Below are 5,319 nucleotides of genomic sequence, written 5' to 3'. Positions count from 1 at the left end.
GTAGACTTACTTTACTATTTATATTTACATAGCAAATGCTAGTTTGGGGTCTGAGGTTAATTTCTCAATTTTACACAATTTCTTAAATATACCTTTTTAACATAGCAGCACAGGGTTGATGCCAATACTGGATTGCTAACAAAGCCTTTTATTCTCAAGAACATCTTGTGTTTTGTACATAATCTACAAGTTCATAACCACCATGACGTTTGGAAGATGTTAGAATTGTATCATTTCTAGTCCACTCTATTCAACATGGAGCAATTAAAACTGCGTATCATGAGATGCCATATATGCACTTCCAATTAGTTTTTCTTTCAAGACTTTCAAAATAAAAGAACTTGTGTTAATTTCAGGTCTTTTCCATTTTGTCTTGCACCTCCATTACTCCACCTTGATGTACTATTCGAAAAAAATGTGTGTCTCAGGAAATGCAAACAGAAGCACCATGCCATGCTGCTTCAACACTCAGAACAGCGTTCAGATTCAGGAACACAAAGCTGATCCCAGACTACTTCAGTCAGATGAAGGCCATTATGAGTCAGCTTAGTTTAACAGTATATGGACATTCAACCTTCTGTGTTTTTCTTTCACACAAACAGATCACCACAGAGTCAGCTGAGGCGTACATTCACATGTGATGGTTTTGCTGTTGTGTTTGAATCTTATCATCAACTGCACCATGCTTCACTAAATGTTCAGTACACCAAATACTTGACTTTTCAGTCAAAAAGCATGGCTTTGTTGAATCAGTACTTCGACATCCTTAACCACAAAATTGAAGTAATGACTAATTTTTAGCAGGTACCGACATTTGATTTAATGTAGTTTTCAGCATTTTGTATGTGGTTTAGCAAGGGAACAAATCATCAACGCCATGGGTTTTTCTTTGCTGTCCAATTGGGCAAATGCTTGGCCAAGTCCATCAAAAAAGTAATTGAGAGCCGGGACTTCAAGTAATTGTAACCCTCGAAATGAGATTCGGATGCGAGCTGCTCACTTTGAAGGACTTCTCTTGATCACTGCGAGCTTACTCTAAGGTTTGAGTCATTGCCCACATGTCCTGAGATACAGCGGTCCTAATCTGGGGCTATTTCCTCAGTTTGAAGAGTAGCCAAGCCAATCAGAGCAAAGTAAGTAGAAGTAAAGACGGGAAACAGCGACTCCTCTGGTCTCCATCATTAGTTTCAAGTCTACTTTGATGGAAATTTGCATTTTCTTTTGTAAATAATGGTCCCATTTAAAGTAAAATAGACAATAAAGCAGGGTATGCTTTATGGCGTGGCTTCTCTGTGATTGACATGTCGCTACTGGTCTGGGAGTTTTTGTCAGGCAACTTTAACCCTTTTACAGTGTTTTTAGTTCATGAAAGTGTATTGTCACATTTTTTTCTGCCTAAATATGTCTTCTTTAATGTTCTTCAGCTCTTGTGTCACTTCTGGTTGCAAACCAATGTTGGCAAAAGCAAAAAATCAAGAATGTGTAAGCCAAAAAGGTTTGTGGCTTAAAAGCATCAGTCGACAAACCATTGGGCACGGCGACTTCATCTACTTGTTTTATAAAATGTATGGTTTTGCAGGTAATACATCTTGCTATGTTCTGAATATGTAAAAATAGAAATCTTTGAAATTCAAACGTTCAAACACACTGTAATTCAAAGCAAGTGGTTGAGCAGAATCCTTTATTAGCACAATGGGTGATAATGAATCAGCCATACAGCCTGTAAATACGGCGGCAGGAAAATGTTCCCATGTATCCCTCCACACAGGTGTCATTTTAAATATAGTTTTCTGCACTTTACCCATTGTAATTGAGGTTTTGGGCGGGACCACTTTTTTGTCGAACACTGCTTGACATGCAAAGCAAACCCATAGCCTTCTGGCTCTGGACCCACACTGACTCTGACACTTACTCTGTCACTCCACAGAATAGCCTGCCTAAAAAGCACAGCAAGTGGTGATTATATAAGGTTGGACTTTGGTCGAAAATGAATCATATCCCTCAGCCTGGCCCTATGGAACAAATGCAATCTCCCCAACAGTGGAATGGCATGGCACCTATGCACTTAAACTCATCTTAACTTTCAGCATTTTGATTGCCATTTGTCCATGCGTTAGATTTCTAATCCTTCTGCATGGCCACCAGAAACCGACTGTTGGAGGCCGTGTGCTGCATTAAAAAGGTCCCCAGGACAGTGATTTATCAACACAGTGCGTTTGTAAAAGCCAAAGCTGAATTAACAATCTCTTACGTAGTGTCCTCAATAGGTCAAAATAAAGAGGAACACCACATATTCAACACATTGCTTTTTATTTATTCAGTTTACATACTTAAGTACTAAAAAAGGTGTGCTCACTGTATTTTGTTGTGCTTTTAGTCACATCTCTGGCCTTCAAATATTCTGTAAATGGACTTTCAGCAACACATTAAATTCATTTATACATTATTTTAATTATTGCTATTTTTTTTGCAGTTTATTTTTTTTTTGTGCTTTTTCTTGTGGATCAATTTGAGTTTTGTTTTTTTGTAAATTAAAAACTTTAAACTAAATTGTAGCTTCAAATCTGTTGTTGGCTATTAGTTGATGGAGGGAGCAGAGTTATGGATCAGGAAACCTGCTGTTCACTCCATTTCCGTTTCAGTAGGACAGAACATTTACATCTAATAATAAAGGTTCATTTCTGAACCAAATTTTGACTCTGTGTGAATGGTTTGTTGAGTAGACCTTCCATCTAACCAATAAGCAGTTTGGACTAATGATTATGTTACATTATGTCTGACATAAAGCAATTATGGCTTCGCTGCAATACTTTACGGAAGTTAAAATCTGTATATTGGACAACGTCTCAGCAGTGCTCTGTTATTACAGAGGCGAGCCCTCCAATTTAGCGTATTTCCATCCAAAATGTCAGCTTTGATTAATCACCTAAGTGAGAGCCGTCCACCATCTCATGCATCTGCCAAGACCCAGCGCCACCGCACGGCACACCAGCGGACTCCCAAAGACGAGCGCATCCACCGGCACATGGAGGAGTGAGAAATTACAGTACGGGCTTCAGTACACTGAGAGGATATTGGAAGGATGTTACTCGGGTTTCATTAAATTAATTCATTTCTGTGAAGATATGAAATGATCTGGAAGTCCACATTGAATTAGTAACAGTCAAGGTATTTCCTCCGATTGATTGACATTTCCGGCTTTTACGGTGTCCCAATAAACTTTTTTATCGTTTTTCCAATCAAATTACAAATTGAATATCTAAAATGTGAAGTTATTTTCTCTGACTGGTCGAGTAAATATGCTTTGATTGAGGAAATCTTGACAGTTGAATGATTTCATTAAGCGGAATGATTTCCGTGCAATATTTCATACATCCCTCAGTAATAGAATAAAAAGATAAACAAGTGAGGCATGAAGATACTTAATCTGTCAAACTTGTCTTTCAAAAATGATTTGTTTCCAAATTACCTGCCTTATGATTGCATTTTATTACTGATAACTGATAGGAAAACAAAGATTATAATCATCCCATTAAGCAGCAAGTGTGCTCATTTATTCAATATTACCTAATTTTGAGATAAAGTTAGTTCTATATTAATAAACTTTGTAGAAAGTTGCCTTATGAGTGGACTTTCTCAAGCTGGAAATTACACTCAGTATGTCTTGGCAACTTTTCAATTTTTTGGGGTGTTTTTTTCCCGAGATGATTGTAGATGTGATAAGTCACAGTTCTGGTGGATATTTTTAGGGGACAGTTTGTGGTAATACTTGTACAATTCCCCTTTGTAGTCTCTTCCAACTACATTTGACTTGCTTCCGACCTTAAATGTGACAACTCGTGTTTGCTCCACATCTGGAACTATGAGTTTTTAGGTTGCCCTAGTCCAAGATCTCAGCAGTTGCTTTTGTCAATGCTATGTCATTTTTGTGCTGTTTTTCTGCCCCTGTTGACTGTGTATGTGGAATCTCTGAAATGCCCTCTGTGTTGTATGTAAACACACCTCTTACCCTTTTTCTTTTTCCCAATTTCAACTCTGCACCTCGAATTGGAGCAGCAGAAAACACACTAGTGTTCATATTTGCAATAAGACTAAATCTACATTCTTTTCAGCCAAATATTGCCCTCAAGTGAGGATCTGCCATTGCATATTGGCATGAGTGTCTGTAGACTTAGGGGGTTATTCAAGGTAAATATGTGATGGATAGATAAAGTAAATAGAATCTCATTTAGAGTCAAAGGTTTTTTAGATAAAACAAAAGCTGTCAGTTATGTTCTCCTGCATCCGCCCTGGTCATTCTCTCCAGAAGCGCCCTGGTAACGGTAAAGAAAAACAAAACAGTGTGGCAATCATACCTACGTGGAATGAAGAGGGTCTTATACATTCACAGGTAATTGTAGAGCTCATTATTGTCGAGTCTAACAGATGGTGCAATAGAAAAGAAGCTGATTACGAAAATCCCCTGGCAAAGTTCCTGGATTGTTATTTTTGGGGGGAATTACTGAATATCTCAGCCACACAACTTTTGTGGATGTTAATTTACCACTTTCCCTTATAATAACCACTGGATGATAAAGCATTAACATAGACGGCAGTACACAAAATCGAAAACCTCTAATGAAATTCTCTGGTTAACGTCAGTGTGCTGGAAAGCACTTAAGCATATACTGCTTAAGTGCTGAATACTTTAGATTTGTCTCAGTCTACAGTGCACTTCAAGAAATGTGTGTGTGGGATGGAGGGGGGGAAAGAGAGAGAGAGAGAGAGAGAGAGAGAGAGAGAGAGAGAGAGAGAATATATCACCTATCTTTTTCTGCATTAACAAAAAAAACAATACTTCCTTTAGCTTTATCACATATGATGAAAGACCAGTGAACACAGGCTCCCTTTGAGTTAGCGGTTCATTTATTTCTTTATGGTATGCCCGCCTTATATATAGCACTGAATATATATGGAAATGTTTCACAGATATTTGACCTGTGCTGTGTGTGTGTGTGTGTGTGTGTGTGTGTGTGTGTGTGTTTGTGTGTGTGTAGAGACCACCACAGTAACAGCAAACAGCAGCAGAACACATGAACCCAGAATAATTTACATTTAGTGTTCAGCGGCACGAGTACAATGTGAACATTTAGTGTCGACACAGCAGTCTGAAGCCACTGCCGTGTCACGAGTAGCCGCAAAGGCAAATATAGAGTGACTTTTACTGTTTGTCCAACATGCTACAAGTCTGGACTCTAGAAAAATCAGAGGACCGTTTATTCACTACCGGAAGGTTTTGGTAATTTCTCCAACCAATCAATGGGTTTCTTTATTTTAACC

The sequence above is a fragment of the Clinocottus analis genome, unplaced genomic scaffold (genome assembly GCF_023055335.1).
Source record: "Clinocottus analis isolate CAN_PGR_092001 unplaced genomic scaffold, fCliAna1.0.p SCAF_23, whole genome shotgun sequence".
Lineage (NCBI taxonomy): Eukaryota > Metazoa > Chordata > Actinopteri > Perciformes > Cottidae > Clinocottus > Clinocottus analis.
This window is presented reverse-complemented; position numbering follows the sequence as displayed.